Source organism: Schistocerca nitens, chromosome 4 (genome assembly GCF_023898315.1).
Source record: "Schistocerca nitens isolate TAMUIC-IGC-003100 chromosome 4, iqSchNite1.1, whole genome shotgun sequence".
Classification (NCBI taxonomy): domain Eukaryota; kingdom Metazoa; phylum Arthropoda; class Insecta; order Orthoptera; family Acrididae; genus Schistocerca; species Schistocerca nitens.
The window spans coordinates 95,383,988-95,401,321 of NC_064617.1; the positions used below are offsets into that span (position 1 = coordinate 95,383,988).

The 17,334-nt window shown below is 37.0% G+C and overlaps 1 protein-coding gene across 4 annotated transcripts in view; it reads left to right on the forward strand.

The window, feature by feature from the left end:
- Window positions 1-359: 359 nt before the first annotated feature.
- Window positions 360-17,334, forward strand: part of LOC126252768 (transmembrane protein 107-like) — a 32,896-nt gene continuing 15,921 nt past the window's right edge. For 3 of the 4 annotated variants that reach the window (XM_049953695.1, XM_049953696.1, XM_049953693.1), the window contains exon 1: window positions 360-450. The gene's annotated coding sequence lies outside the window, so the exon portion shown is untranslated. Of the gene's footprint in view, window positions 451-875; window positions 893-17,334 lie in introns of those variants that run through there. The other variant, XM_049953694.1, reaches the window with a different exon arrangement.

Here is a 17,334-nt window from a genome sequence, read left to right on the forward strand (position 1 = left end):
TCGAAAACAGAAAAGATGTGGAATAGTGCGACTAGACGTTTCATATTGTAATCCCTAAATAATCGATCTAGGGTTCAGTATTCAGAGCGCTGTAATAATTTACAAAAGTATCGCATTCAGTATAAAAACATGAACGCAATGCTGGTAACATGACGTTTTGAAATATCAGGCAATCAGATGCAATGAGCCACTGTTTTAAAGTATAATCCCATAGTTTTATCACAAATATTTTATTCACATAAGCTTGTGACGTGCTCTGTATAATAATCACGACTACCACTTTTTACATGGACAGTTGATGTCTAAAATATCGAGACTTATTTTGCCGTGCAATAATTGTTGTCAAGCTCTTACAGCGTTTCCATGGTAACCGTTGCAGACGCTATTGCGAGTTGAGCGTGTTCAACTAGAACGTTGCAGATTATAGCATAATAATTAAGAACGTTTCACGTAAGTAATAAATGTATGGAGCTTTAAATACCAATTTTGCGTACCGATATTACTGAAGATTCGTTTACTATTGTTAAATGAACTGAGGCGATAAACTGTATTCAGTTTTCCAAATAGCAAAAGCTTCGCATCACTACACAACGAAAATTGTTCCGCGGTGGTAAATTTTTTTAGCAGTGGAAAGTTTTTCACTTCCTTGTATGATTTATTGTTATTACTATCCCAGCTGGTGTCGTCTCGAAGAACGTCATCGAATTAGAAGTGGAATTAACTAAGTGCTATTTTCTTCGGTATCCGTTTTCAGTTGTGACATAAAAATTGCAGAAATAAATCAAGAGCTTATATGCTATACAAGCAAGCTAACGTTAAACTGACATAAATTCTCTGACAACGGAACTTCATTAGGATAAACACTCCACAGAGTGGGCCATCACAAGCGACTGTAAGCAAGGAAAACATCAAGCAAAACCATTGCACCCTCACAATTAATTATAATTTTGTGTTTTCTTCCAGAATCCGCAAACCATATGAAAAAATAAATGAGTCCTAGAAATAATTTTAGAAATTTATTCAATCATGATGAATTTGCTTTTTATAGCTGAACACTGGCTCAGAGATGACGAATCTATTTACTTTCTGCTCCCAGATTACCAGTACCATACTGTCAAGCATTTTTGTTCATCAAGGAAAAGGTCGAGAGACAGTGTAGAATGTATTCCCATAGTTAAAAATTCAAACGAATGAATTACGAGAAAAGCATTCAGTTCATTGCCGTAGATATTAAGTTAATTAAATTTTTCTTTACATGCACCTATAAATCACCTAATGGTAGCTTACCAATTTTTATTTGAAAACTAGACACATTGCTACAGCTGTACACTTCAAAATATCCCATTGTTTTGATGTGTGGAGACCTAAATATAGACAGCTTAAAAGAATCTTACCTTCACCATGAAATAGTGAATGTGTTAAAATATCATAACATGGAAAACATGAAGCACTACTGAAACTGATGTTTTCATTCATTCATCATGTTCTTCAGATCTCATCAAGAAAGAGAACCTTTGGGGGAGAGGAGTGAGTGAGTGTGAATATTAAGAAATGACCCAGAAATCATAAACTTCATCTGTACACTGTATTAGTAATAAACTGCCACTGTAACTGCTGAATGGTATTCATGACTATCTATCTAAATTTAATCAAGTAAATTAAAAAGAAATCTGCTGTCTCTTTGGTCATACTATAAAGCTGCTGTTGTTTTGTTTAATTACAATGATATTTTCAAAGAAAATATGTACTTCCGGGTAAATGTAACATCGGAACATATTTACTTACTTGTCACACAAATTTACAATAAATGCTGCTACCTCCTATGTAACTAACAGAACTTTTCATTCCATGACATATGTTTTTAATTTTCTTTTGAATTGGTCATGATTCCAAGTTTCTAGCATTATGTTACATGGGAGCTTATTGAATATCTTACCAGTAAAGTATAAATTCCATTCTCGGCACTGAACAAGGAGACAAAATTTACATGAAATTACTTTTGTGTATTGTATTCTGACTGAATAAATGACAGTTGAGTTGCAACTGATTTTTTTTATCAACACAAAACCGTTAACAAATAAATGTATTTGGAAGTTATTGAAAGAAATCCAGGATCATTAAAAATGCTTCAGTAATGCATATAGTTATCTGCTTTACATAATATTCTTATTGCTCACTTTTGCTGAATAAACACTTTGTTTACTTTATGTGCACTGTCGCAGAAGATAATTCCATATTACATGAATTGAGAATTTGCAAAATACAGTACAGCAGCATTCTTGTCTTTAAGTAAACACAGTGAGAAATGCTTGTGAGAGTGTAGTATGCTGAACTGAGTTGCTTGCCTAGTTCCTCTGTGTGTTGACTCCATTTTAAGTCATAATCCAACTGAACCTTAAAGAATTTTACTCAGTGTGTTTCATTTAATTAATGCCCATTAACACTGACTTCCAATGATAATGAGTCATTACTGCTGGTTCAAAATTGAGCAATATGAGTCTTTGTGAGATTAAGATGAAAGCAGTCAGTTGTGAGCCACTAGTAGGTGTCTTCAGCCATTGTCATTCTTGGTAGGGAGGGCACAGCATGTTATCTTGGATGGAGAGTCACTGAACTTCAGGTGTGTCCCAAGGAAGTGTGTTGGGATCCTTACTGTTCATGTTGTATACTAATGACATTGCAGACAACATTAATAATAATCACAGACTTTTCTTATCTAAAATGAAATGCTGTCTGAAAGAAGCTGCATAAATATTGTCAGATCTCGTATTTCAAAGTGGTGCAAAGATTGGCAACTTGCTATAAATGTCCAGAAATGTAAAACTGTGCACTTACAAAAAAAGTAGTATCTTATGACTGAAATATCACTGGATCACAGCTAGAATCTGTCAACTTGTACAAATACTGAGGGTAACACATTGTAGGGATATGAAATGGAATGAACGCATAGCCTGTGTTGGCGGAAAACAGCTGGCAGACTTTGATTATTGGTAGAATACTGGGGAAATTTAATGTCTGCAAAGCAGATTGCTTACACATCACTTGTGTGACCAATCCTAGAATATTGTTCAAATGTGTGGGGTTCACACCAAGTGGTATTAACTGGGGATAATGAACATTTGCAGAGAAGGGCAGCACAAATTTTCACAGATTTGTTTATCTGTGGGAGAATGTCACAGAGATGCTGAAGAAACTAAACTGGCAGACTCTTGAAGATAAACTATTCAGAGAAAAGCTACTTACAAAGTTTCAAGAACTATCTTTAAATGATAATTCTAGGATGTACTACAACCTCCTATGTTTTGCTCCCACAGGGATTTTGAGGACAAGATTAGATTAATTATAGTGCATATGGAGGCATTTAAATAATAATTCTTCCTACACACCGTGCATGAATGTTATGGGAGAAAACCTAATAATTGGTACAATGGGTTGTACCCTCTATTGTACACTTCATAGTGGTTTGCAGAGTATAGGTGTAGGCACAGATGTAGATAGGTGCAGATGTAGATCTGAGCTGTGTCTGCTGAGGTTTATTTTTGAACCATGACTAGTGTGGTTGTGTCATCAGAAATCATTACAGTTTCATTCTCAGGTTAGTTTTGTGCTTGTGACAGTCTGTTAATGAGAGTCTTATTTCTATTATGAAGGTAAAACTCCAACTATGCAAGATATATTCCATTAATGCTATAACTCTTTATTTTTCCAAGTAGTGGCATGCTCTCTCAGGAGACTTCAGATAATACATACAGTCTGTTTCACAATTGTAGCATTGTTTTCAGCTGAGAAAAAAATAAGGTGCATTACTTTCTGAGCAACCCTCATAAATTTTTCCCAGCATTCTTCCTGAATTACCCAGTAAGCACTGTGATTGAGTCATTGTTTATGGTTATGTGATACAACACTTTTTTTCTATGATATGTACCTAACTGATCAGTATATTTTATTATTAACATGCGGCCATCATGGTCAGGTAGATAATTGACTAATACAAAGCTCTCAGTTTTCCAGCTGAGTGAGGTCATTGAATTGCACAGTCTCTCTATGAATTTCACTTATATCATCTTCTAGTTTAGTGTCATAACATTTTTGTAGTTGTCCATATACAGAGTGAACATTAATAAGACCAACAAACTGCAGGGGTGGATTTCTGAGTGGAAATGGAGGAAAAAATGTTCTATGAACATGTGTCCAAAAATGCATCGTTGCTGCAGTAGACAGCACTGACAAATGAAAGTTCCTCTGGCCAGGTGCTGTGTGCCCCTTGTGTGTTGCAGACTGTGTGATTCACACAGCATACTGTAAGTAGCAGAATAGTGCAGTATTCATGTTGGGAACAAGCCGAGGTCATGTTTGTGTATGGCCAAGCAGGTGGAAATGGTTGAGACGCATTACGGCTATACCAATACAAGTACTCTTACAGACCCCAACAATTTCAAACTACATTTCAAGTCCTTTTTCGACGTTTGTATGATCATGGGTTCTTTCAGAAAGATGAATGTATAGGGAAGTTGTGGACTGAGTGTACACCAGATTTGGAAGACCTTGCTGCCTCTCTACTGTTTCCATTTTTTTGGCCATAAACAAACACCATCTTGGCTTGTTCCCAAAATGAATACAAGACCATTCTGCTGCTTACAGTATGCTGCATTAATAACACAGCCTGCAACCCTCAAGGAACATACACCACATGGTCAGAAGAACTTTCAATCATCAGCACCATCTACCGTGGTAACCATGCATTTCTGGATACATGTCCATAGGGCCTCTTTTCTTCCATTTCCAGTCAGGAATCTGCCCCTGCGGTTTTGTCAGTTTTATTAATGTTCAAACTGTACTGAAACCGCGGTATGGTAAGCTGCCTCTTCCCATCATCATGAGGTGGGTGAGAGTGTGCAGAAGGCTCACACTTGAGCCCGTCAAGTCAGTCAGCCTCCACCTCACATGCCATGCAGATGTCTTCTGGTTGGGAGCACTTCCATTGTATTATACCCAGTAATGAGTCCAAATCACAACATAGTTGCTATCCACCATCTCTGTTCACGGCATGTGAGGGGGAGTCTGGTTGACCACACTGGTACTCAAAGGTGGCCTCTCTTCACTCCCATCTGCTCTGGAGTGAGCTGAGGGGGAGCCTGCCACAACCAAGACACCATATCAGCACTTCTCCAGAAGATGGTGCGAATTACACTCATTGAAACAATGTGCCATTTCACCGAACTCACTCAGCTGGAAACCCAAGACCTATATATATATTCAACTTGCCGAGAAAGACAACAAGGTCGCACACCTTGCTGAGAAAGACAACAAGATCACATCAAACAACTAACTATTCATTATACAGTGCAGGTTGTTGTGTCTAATAAGTCAATAGCTGTTGCACTATGTCCGCCAGCCCTCATAGAGAATTTAACTGTGGAAAATAATAAGCAGAAGAAGAGGTATATCTTAAAATTGAATATAAATCTAAGTGTTAGGAAGTTTTTGCTGAAGGTATTTGTCTGAAGTGTAGCTGTACATGGAAATGAAACGTCGACGATAAGCAGTTCAGACAAGAAGCAAAAACATTGAAGCTTTTGGAATGTGATGCTATACAAAAATGCTGAATATTATATGGGTAGATCACATAACTAATGAGAAGCTACTGAACAGAACTGAGGAGAAAAAAAATCTGGGGCACAACTTGACTAAGGGATCGGCTGATTGGACACACTCTTGAGACATCAAGGACTCATCGTTTAATACTTGATGGAAATGGGTGTATAAGAATTGGAGAAGAAGATCAAGATATGAATACAAAAAGTGTGTTCTAATGGATGTAGATTACAGCAGTTATTTGAAGATGAAGAGGTTTTCATGGGACAGAGTAGTGGGGAGAGCTGCATCAAACCAGTCTTCAGACTGAAGTCCACAACAACACGTTCACACAGTTTGTATAAGTATCTATTCAATCTCAAGTGTTGATTGGTGCAGATTTTACAGGAGATGTGTGACAATTTTGTTAATAACAGTATGTTGCTGGTTTGCAGATTAAATATCATAACTGTTTGATATTGAGTATGGCTTGCAGAAACTTTCCAATGCATACCGGTTTACAAAAAAACAATAGGCAACAAAAGCAAAACAGTAACTTTTACCTTGTGCTCCATCAAGCTGAGACTTAGGGTGTCTGTTGTGCTAGTTATGCTGACATTAAAGTAGATAAATTTATGAGTACCATGTTCTGCTGCACTATTATAATGTTGATTTTATAGTCAAGTCATGCACATGCACATGCACATGCAAAATGTCTGGAATACATATCTCTTGTAGAAATAAAGACTGCTGGATGCTTAGTGTAAAACTGCAGATTGCATGTTATTCTATAACTGCATCAAACACTATAACAAGCAGACAAAGTGAATAAAAAATTCAGTTCATCGCTGAACATATTTCTCAAACCTTTTGAAGTGTGTTCCCCCCAATCAGCCTGTAATGGAAGGAAAGAGCTGATAACAACTGGCATTAAAATATGTACAAAAAAGAGGGATCTGTATATAGAACAGAGGACTAGTGCAACCCAGTTGTGAAATTACATTGCAAGAAATCCTGTAAAATTCTAACATATGTAATCAGTAAGGCAAAACACATGCATTATACACAAAAAAGGCAGGTCAAACAAGGAATACCACAGTCCTAAGGCAATGGTATAGGGTAGAATAATCAAAATTTTTCAGTCTGAGATGTCAGTAGTTTTTATTACAACAACTAAAAAAGCAGGGAACCATAATGAACACTCTACCACTGAAGCCACAGAGCTACCTAATCATGTGCAAATCACAACAAACATAGCACTTCATTTCAAAAGCACAATTCCTAAAGAAATTTTAAAAATCATAAAATTGCTTAAAAGCTCCCAGTCTTCTGGATATGGTGGTGCATCAAGTAGAATTTTAAAATCATGAGCAGATTTAATCAGTCACACATTGTGTTATTTTTGTAACCAGTCAATGAAAATTGAGATATTTCTGGATAGATTAAAACATGTGGCAGCGGTGCCAATCCACAAAAGTGGATTAGAAATGTAATATCCAACTATCAGTTCACTTCTCTGCTGCCAGTGCCCTCAAAGGTATTTGAGAGAATAGTATGTGAGAGGATTTATAGTCACACTACACAAAATGGTTTACTGATACCTACACAACATTCATAATGGATTCTTCACAGACAGAGCTATATTACCCTAATAGATGCAATACTAGGTGAACTGTGTCCTTGCTAAGGTATTTAACCGTACACATCATAACTCATTGCTAAAAAAATGTCCACACTATGGCATCAAAGGCAAACCTTTAGCTTGTCTAGAATCTTATTTACACAACATGAAACAAAGAGTTATCTCAGTGGAGGCCAGTGTAACAATAAACTTAAATTGGGGAAATGTAAAATATGGTGACCCTCAGGACTCAGTCCGTGTGCTACCGATTTTCTTGATCTACATTATGTTAATGATCCACTAATTACAAACAATAACAGAGAAAAAATAGTTTGCTGAGGATACAAGTAATCTGATCAAAGGACCCAACTCCATAATGCAGGATGCAGCCATGATGCGCACTAAAAAAGTATACAAATTGTTCACAGCAAATAGGTTAATCCCGTATTGTTCAAAAATAATATTATACAGTTTCAAACAACAAATAAAAAACTTCAAGTTTCAGAAATGCATACTAACAGTCAGAAAATAAGTGAAACCCCACATACAAAATTCCTTGGCAAACAGATGGACAGTCAGTTCAGATGGAAAGAGCAAATTGATGATATGGTCAAGAAACTTAGCTCAGCGTGCTTCACACTGAGAGCCATTGCTCACTTTTCGAAAGAGAAATAATGTTGTTACTGAATTTCACATTATTTCCACTCTGTACTCTCTTATGGAATAATATTATGGGGAAATGCTGCAGGAGCTGAAAAAGTTTTCATACTTCAAAAACAGGCAATGAGATTAATATATGGGGTTTCTAACAGAACATCCTGTAGGAGTCTCTTCAAATCTCTCATGATATTTACTATTACAGGTCGATATATATACTGATGGTGTTTGTAGTCAACAATATGGAATGTCATTAGGATAAAAATATGGACTTCCATTTATTCTGTAATTTTAGTCATTTACTGAAATTTGTGCCAGTAAACAGCGGGGTATAATATTACATGCAACCAATTGTTCTTAGAAAATAAGTAAAACATGATATATAAAATGCTCATGTAATACCACATTATTTCACTTGATTTGTCCTGTATTACTAGTAAACTATTTGTACAACATGCAATCAGCAGGACCAAATAAAAATCAAATCAATTCGAAACAGTAAAAAAATAATGAAAAGAAATGTGGAAAGCTGTGATTGAGACAGTTGGTAAGAAAGACAGGAGTCGACAACATTAATTAAGAATGAAGATGGCGTTACTTCTGGCCCTAAACAATGATATGAAATAATCAACAATCACTTCATAAACTCTGATGACAAGTTTTATTCTTTTATCTGTCTTCCTGAGGCCTCTCACGTGCTAATGTCCTCAAAATAATTTTTTTTAATGTGGCAGTATTCATACTCAGATACTTTTAAAGTATAGTAAACACATTAAATACCAGTACAAAAGTACACTGAGATGACAAAAGTTATGGGATACTTCCTAATATTGTCGGACCTCTTTTTGCCCTGTGTTGTACAGCAACTCAACATGGCATGGACCCAACAAGTTGGAGGAAATCCCCAGTAGAAATATTGAGCCACATTGCCTCTATAGCTGCCTATAACTGCAAAAGTGTTGTCTGTGCAGGATTGATCTCTCGATTGCTTCCCATAAATGTTCAATGCGATTCATGTGGGGCGATCTGGGTGGCCAAATCATTCGCTTGGACTGCCCAGAATGTTCTTCAGACCAATTGCAAACAATTATGACCTGGTGACATGGCACATTGTCATCCATAAAAATTCTATTGTTGTGTAGGAACACAAAATCCATGAATGGCTGCAAATGGTTTACAAGCAGCTGAACATGACCATTTCCAGTCAATGATCCGTGTAAATGCAGACCAGACCATTTTGGAGCCACCACCAGCTTGCCTAGTGCCTTTTTTGACAACTTGGGTCCATGGCTTCATGAGGTCTGTCCCCACCCTACCATCAGTTCATACCAACTGAAATGAGACTCATCCAACCATGCCATGGTTTTCCAGTCATCTAGGGTCCAACCGATATGGTCACGAGTCTAGGAGAGGTGTTGCAGGCAATGCCGTGCTGTTAGCAAAGGTAATCGCTTCAGTCATGTGCTGCCACAGCCCATTAATGCCAAATTTCACTGCGCTGTCCTAACATATACATTCATCGTGCATCCCACATTGATTTATGTGGTTATTTCATGCAGTGTTGCTTGTCTGCTAGAAAATTCCACTGCTCTCAGTCATTAAGTGAAGGCCACTGGCCTCTGCGTTGTCTGTGATGAGAGGTAATGCCTGAAATTTGGTATTTCCAGCACACTCTTGACACTGTGCATCTCAGAATACTGAATTCCCAAATTATTTCGGTAACATAATGTCCCATGGATCTAGCTGCAACTATCACTCTGCACTCAAGGTTGTTAATGCCCATCACATGGCTATAATTGCATCAGAAACGTTTTTGCATGAACCACTTGAATACAAATGATAGCTCCACCAATGCACTGCCCTTTTATATCTTGTGTACATGATACTACTGCCATCTGTATATGAGCATATTGCAGTGCCATGACTTTTGTGACCTCAGTGTGTAGCTCTGCAGGAGGAGGAGATAAAACTAAACGTACAGTTATCATGCAACCTTTTTTTCTGCATTTGTTATCCTACCTCCCTTATTTTGGATGCATCATGATCAGCTTTGTGATTCAATTGTGCTCTTTTTGGTGTAATCATGTACACAGAATGTTAAAAAAGCATTACCTGTTAAGAAAGGTGGTAGCACAGACCGAAACAAGACAGAAATGTCTAGTAAACATGGGCTTAAAATGCACATCTTAAGAGCTATGAGCAGTTGTTCATCTTTACTATTGTGAAACGCATCTTTTCTACTGCAAGCTCTATGCTATTACCACTGCCATACAGAATGCAGTGAACAAGTAAGGACACATTTCTGTGTTATTTTTTTAAGGATACGGCATGCTGTAAACACCTGTTAATGTTGTTACTGTAAATGATGTTAAACGTTCTGGGTAAGTACAGTGCATACATTATTTGTAATAGAAACAGTTTGTGTTTTGCTAAGTTCATGACATGCTTTTTTATTGGAGTTCCATCTTTGCACTTACCAGCATAATGAAAGCCTATTACTCCACATGGGACGTGGTAGACATTATCTTCTGTTATGGTCTGGCAAATGGAAGCAACCATTGAACCAATTTCCTCACATCCTGATCTTGAAAAATATCTGTAATGCAGGGCACCATGTGCACAATTATTCAGTCAGCCATCTTTCCAACTGTTAGCAGGTTGCATAGCTGCAATGGCAGATCATAGCAAGCCTTACACAATTCATGCTCCTATCGTGGAGGAGCAAGTAGTGGAATGATTGGAAGAAACTTGTTAAATTAGTGTATGCAAAATTTCAGCATCTACTGGACTTAGTCATCTTCCAGCTGGGCAATCTTGCATGAACAGTTACTGTAAGCATTTCTTGTATAGCATGTCGAAGCCCTTCGGCCACAAGATCAACCACCTAGAATGCAGTTCTACCAACGACTATTGCAAAGGCCTGATGAAGATTCACTTTTCACCACAAAGCTACTGCTCACAGATGGGTATGGTTTCAGAAGTGAGAAGGGACTGTCAGTTTTCATTATCAATATGTGAGTTGATGCAAATCCACAAGAAGCTGGGCACCAGGACCGATTTTCACTTAATGTATGGTCAAGAATTACTGGCAATAGACTAATAGGACGTTACAGGATTTGCCCAGAAAGTAATGCATAGCATCCACCACAATCCCCCCTTCCCCCCCCCCCTCCCATCCCCACCTCCACCCCACCCAAGTTTATTGACTGAGTAGGTTCAACAACTTAAAATTCTTGGAAGCATGACCCTTCTGCATCAATACATTTTCACAAGTGTGATTACCATCCATCATAAGCTTTCTGGAACTCCTCAGTGGGATGCTGTTCAGGGAAGCCATTGAAGTAGCTTACATGTTGTCCTCTGATTCACAGTGCTCTCCCTTGAGCCAAGGGAACAAGAAACTGTCTTCTGTTGCCAGATCATGACAGCAGGCTGGCTGTGGCACTGTTGTACATTGATCAAGTTCAGGTGGGCTGACAACAAAGGCAGTGTGAGCCAGTGTGTTGTCGTGGTGCAGTTTCCATGAAGCATGGAACTCCTTTTGGACGTGGGTGATCCTGTGATTCTGTCTCTGAAGCACTTTCTTGTAGAATTAGCGTTGGTGGTCAGGCTAGGGGGTATGAACTCATGGTGCACTATCCCCTTTGCATTAAAAATAAAAAAAAGTAGTGAAGACTTCACCTGGGACTTGTTCATGTGAGCCTTCTTCTGACACAATAACTGTGTCATGTGCCTTTCCGTGCTCTTGACCCCAGGTCATACTGAAAGACCTACGATACATCCCCAGTGATCACATGGTGCAGGAAATTGGGATCATTTTCACAGAGTTTCTTGCGTCCTTCACACATTTCCACTCAATGTTGCTTATGCACTTCGGTCAAATTTCTGGACATAAGTTTAGGAAAAATCTTCTACATGGCCATGTCTTCCAATACAGTCTCATGAATAACCATTTTTGGCAAGTCCAATTATTCTGACTTTAAGTGAACATTCTTTCAGTGGTCTGAATTCAGTAACTAGCATACACGACTTGCACAGTCATCTGTTCACAGTACAGAAAGGCATTCTGCACAGGCCTCGTCAGTTACCTCCTCGTGACCTCTAAACACCTTGTGCCACCTGTTCAACCGTCATGAAGGTAATCGTTTCTGAAGGTTTCCTTAAGTATTCCAGAAGCTTCCACCTGCATGCTGTTGAGCTTCATGCAAAACTTTATTGCGTAGCATTGTGCTAAAGCTTTCACCATCGCAAGTTTGAAGCGAAGTAGTGGGTCACAGAAGAAGCCACCCTAACCCTCCCAAGAGCACCGAGACAATTGAGCAACCTGCCACTGAAAACATAAGGGTCCCCACACCCTCCCCAACTGGTCCACCCGCCTTGCAACATACCCCCCCCCCCCCCCCATGTCGCAAAAAAATGTGACATATTACTTTCCAGACACTGTGCATGATACCAAACAGGTTAACTGGTGCAAGGTATGGCCAGTTCCTATCAAGGGACTTGCATGAGCTAGAGGAAGTACCATTCCAAGTGGCTGCAGATGTAGCACCAGCCCATTTTCTCCAATATGTCCAAGAATACCCCATGCAGACATTTAATAGACAATGATTTGGTCAAGGAAGTCCAGTACATTGGTCAACTCATTTCCCCTATCTCAATCCCCTGGATTTTTGGTTGTGGGGACACGAAATCTTTGGTGTATGCAAGCCCCCTTAAGTATGTACAAACACTACAGGAACACATCATCAGTGCGTGCCAGTGCATCCGTGACCAACACGGCATTTTTCAGAGAGTGTGTCAGACATAATCATGTCTTACTATGAATGGACACCATATTGAGCACCTCATTTAGCGATGATTCACAAGTCCAGGTTACATGTAACAGCAAGCGGATTACATCAGAAGCTCTGCTGTTTCACACTAACAGAATAATATGTTCTCATTTGTTAACTGCAAACTGTAGGTCATTTTCAATAACAAAGAACTAGCAATAGAAGAGATGTGTTTCACAGTAGCAAAGATACACAAGTGCTCACAGCTCTTACTTACACGTTTTGATGCCCATATTTAATGGACATTTTTTCTCATTTTTGCCCATACTGTATCCCTTTTTAATCTTCAGGCACTGCATCTCCCAGTGTCACCAGTATATACACATAAAAATAGATCACAGCTCTCTCAGCTTTTGGAGCAGAAAAGAGTGTTCCAAAAATTATGAGTGCTGTGATCTATTTTTACAGTTGCAGAAATTGGTATTGGGCATCCTCAATGTATGTACTGACCAGCCTTTCTGATTCATTGTCGTTTTCACAGTTTTTAGTTGGACGGTCACCCATTTTTGCACTAATGCAGTGATTTATATAATGATATGGAGTTGTGTGAATACATTTGCATGAGGAAATAATTGTGTGTCATACGTCAGTAGTCCAAGAGTACTAAATGACATCGAGATTCCAGTCTGTGCAACTCTCATTATTCTGTTCCCTGATGACACAAATGTTGTTGTAATTGATGTAAACTAGGTGCAACGAGAGTTGGTTTGAAATCAACAAGTTAACCATAAATCTGTCAAAAATTAATTATATTCATTAATGGAAAACAAAGTCACATCATGACCCAGAACTCAGAATTCAAAATAAACATACTGAGAGGGTAGTTGTCACCAAATTTTTAAGTGTTTATGCTGACAAAAATTTAGTCTGGAGAGCCAAATGTGCTCTGCCTCACTAACCAGGTAAGTTTCGCTTTCTTTGTGTTACATGTAATTGGTATTGCATGTAGAAGGAAGTGTATCGAAGATTAGAGAGAGAGAAGAACAAGGCCATTAACTATTTAGATATAACTTTAATGAAACAGAATGACATGAACTGCCTCAGCATTTTTAGAAAACCTACAAACTCAGATAAGATTCAAAGAATCATGTCAGTTGATGTGCTACAATATGGCATACTTTAGTACCATGTCACATAGGATTGTAAGATTACCATTAGATAATGAAAGTGTAGATAGAGAGCTGATGACACTTAAACTAATTGTTGTTGTCAGTGGCTGTCATTATGGCCTAGTAGATGTCCTGTACAGAAAGATTAATAAAAAATGTAGCAAAAACAATTGAGATAATAGCACTGTAAAACAAACTGACATAAAATGTAAAATTGAGATAAAATTTATTCCTATTACATATAGAGGAAAAGCATCAAACAGAAAATGGCAATTTCAGAAAACTACTGTTAGTCTTGCATTTAATACTGCTCACATATTACAATTGAAATTGAGACATAATATTGAGAAAGGTGTATTCAAAATTTTGTAGATTGGTTTTGATTATATGCCTTTTACATGTAACTATTAATATATCACAAGACATAGAAGGAATAACTTAGCCATACTATATACTATATTTCTTGATAGCACATTTGGTATTAATCATCTAGAGAGAATATCACATGAAAATAATAATTGTGCTGCAATATATTATGTACCAAGGGTTAGTAATACAAGGTCACAGATTAGTTTAAGAGCAGCTGCAATCCTTGGCAAGTTTATAATTATGTTGGTTGTATCAGTAATGGAAGGGATTTTATGTAGACATCGGGAGACGACATTGTATATGGATGTTGGGGCTGAGCTTTCACATAGACGTTGTACAAAAAGTTGTCATAAATAAGTACATTTATGCACCACATCTCATAAAAAAAGCAAATAAATGTTAAATAGGTGGATCACAGGTTCAATAAGGGCTACTGTGATTCCATATGATAGAACAGTACATGACATGTCTAAGAAGTGAAGAAAATTCACCGTGACGTTGAGTGGTGTTAGTTACATGTAGAAGTTGGGTAATGAGATCTCACCTAGATGTCAAATGATGTATTGTCATAAATAAGCTTATATAAACAGCATATTTGTTAACAAAATTATAAAATATTATTTACAATCTCAGGCTGTATTCTGTGTAAATTTTGCCTTTGATTCCTAGTAATTCTGGACGGAGTAAAATTAATCAAGATGATATTGTTAGAAATATACGATGGCACATTGATGATCATCATCTAGGGAAAACACCTATGAATATAATAATTATATTGTATACAGATATCTGTGAATGATTAGCAACATTAGATTGTGGGTTATTTTATGAGCTTCTGTAATCTAAGTGGGGTGTAATTGTATGTTGATCACAGCAAACAATGGAAGAGAGTTAACCTTGACACTGGGTGACTTGTTTGTACTTAGACATCAGGGAACATGAATCCACCTAGACGTCATATGTGTTGCTATAAATAAGTTCATTTATACATTACATCTTACAAAAAGAGAAAAAAAATTATAAATATATAGTTCACAGGTTCAGTTAAGAGCAGTTGCAATCCTATGTGGCAAATTGTTTGTGGAAGAGATTTCCAGTGGTCATCAGGTGACGAAGTTGCAGGTAGACAGTGGGGAATGAACTCTTACCTAAACATCGCATGAGATACTGTCGTATACAAGTTCACACATTTGGAGTACATATGGATGTAATAAAATTAGATTACATATGGCATCTTAAGGCATACATAGGATTTTTTGGAAAAGTTTTAGGTTTCTCTTATGTATTTTGATATTAAGAATCGCCAAAAAAAATTTTAGAAATATTCTTGGAAAAAGTTTTTCGATAAAGATTGGCATATATTGTAATTCTATATGAAAATTTGTCTCAAGTATTTAGCATAGAAATGTTTTAAAATTATGATGATCTGGGCACTGGCCATATTCCATTAAAGGATGACATTTTTAACATTACTCATCTAGGGTGAATATCAAGTTAACATATTTGTTCTAGCACAGGCATATTTAAGAGTGAGCTGGTAAAACTAGATCATGGGCTCAGTTTAAGAGTGATTGCATCCCCGTATGTTGTAATAATTGTACTTTGGTTATATTAAGCATTAGAAGAGTGTTCACCTAGATATCAGGTGATCAGATTGCGCATAGGCGTCAGGTTATTTCACCTACACCTTGAGGGACTGTTTGATGTGGGTAAGCTCAAGTAAATATCATAGTCGATAACAAAAGCACAAACATTAAATAACTCCATTGTTGGTATATATACCTAGAGTGTATTCTTGATGAAATGTCATATCTGTGCCTGTAGATATCAAGCTATTTCTGGATGTATTAAAACTCAACCTACATATGATACCATTAGTTGTAAATAGAGAGCTTTTAAGTGATTATAGTTATCATTTTTGTGGTATTGTATGAAGAACAATTTAGTAAAGGATTGTTAAGATTTTTTTTAAAAATGCTTTAAAAAATTTCTAAAGTGGTATAAAAAGGCATATGTGTAAATTTGTATTTGTATTTCTTTATTGGTCCTGTAAATCGTGTTTAGGTACATATTTTGCACAAATGATGTAGGACAAGTCAGGTTGGTACAGTATATACAACATCATACACATTGTTATTTTGAAAGGATAAATAATTAAAAATTATTCAATACGTGTTGAATATTGATGACAAATTTAATATAATGAAATAAAATGATAGACTTATTAAGAATATTTGAGCAGTTACATTACACTTTTCTGGTACTCAAAAAACTCGGAAACAGAATAGAGGCAGTGGTCAAGCAAGTACCCTTTCAGTTTCACTTTAAACTTTTGTAAATTTTGCATCTGTTTCAAATAGGATGGCATGTGATTGTACAGCATTATGCCAATATGATACACTCCTCTCTTACAAATGTTTGTACTTACTGTATTGACATGCAAGTAATGCTTCTGCCTAATGTTTTATAAGTGTTGAACTTGCATTTACAGACAGTTTTTTATAATTGTAGAATACTAACATGGCCTATATGTTGTGATAATGATTTAGGCATATTTAATGGTAATGAATAGTAGATCCATGCCTTAATCTAATATGAGATGATAATATCGATCTTTACTACCACTGTGCCATCTGACGTACTTACGTATCACTAAGACTTTTTACCCTGGGATCTGTCAGTTGTAAAGTGGTGATAAATGTGAACACTTGTAATTGGCATAGTAATGTGCATACATAGCTGTTATTTTAAAATTGACATGCCGACTTCTAGTATAGCTTGCGATACCGACATGGACGAACATTGTATAGCACTGCTTACTGTACTGAAGAAGATTGTGCAACGATGTAAGCTTGTGGTTATTCAATGTATTGCAAATCTTAGATATGATTACGTGTGTTGTTATGTTAGTTGCTATATCCTAGCATTTTTGGTCCCATCCTTGCAGATTCAAAGACGGAAACAAAAAATTGCCAAAACTGGTAATCAATATGAATAAATGATTTTAGCAATCTTCGGACCTGAAAAATTTTTTCAGTGTTCATAGCCAAATTGTTTGAGGCTAACACCCTTCAAACAATTATTTCAACAGTTAAATATTCTGCTCTTGCTGTGCCTCTATATACAAAAATGTGTAATTAATATAAAAGGTACAATGGCAGTTTCAAAATTA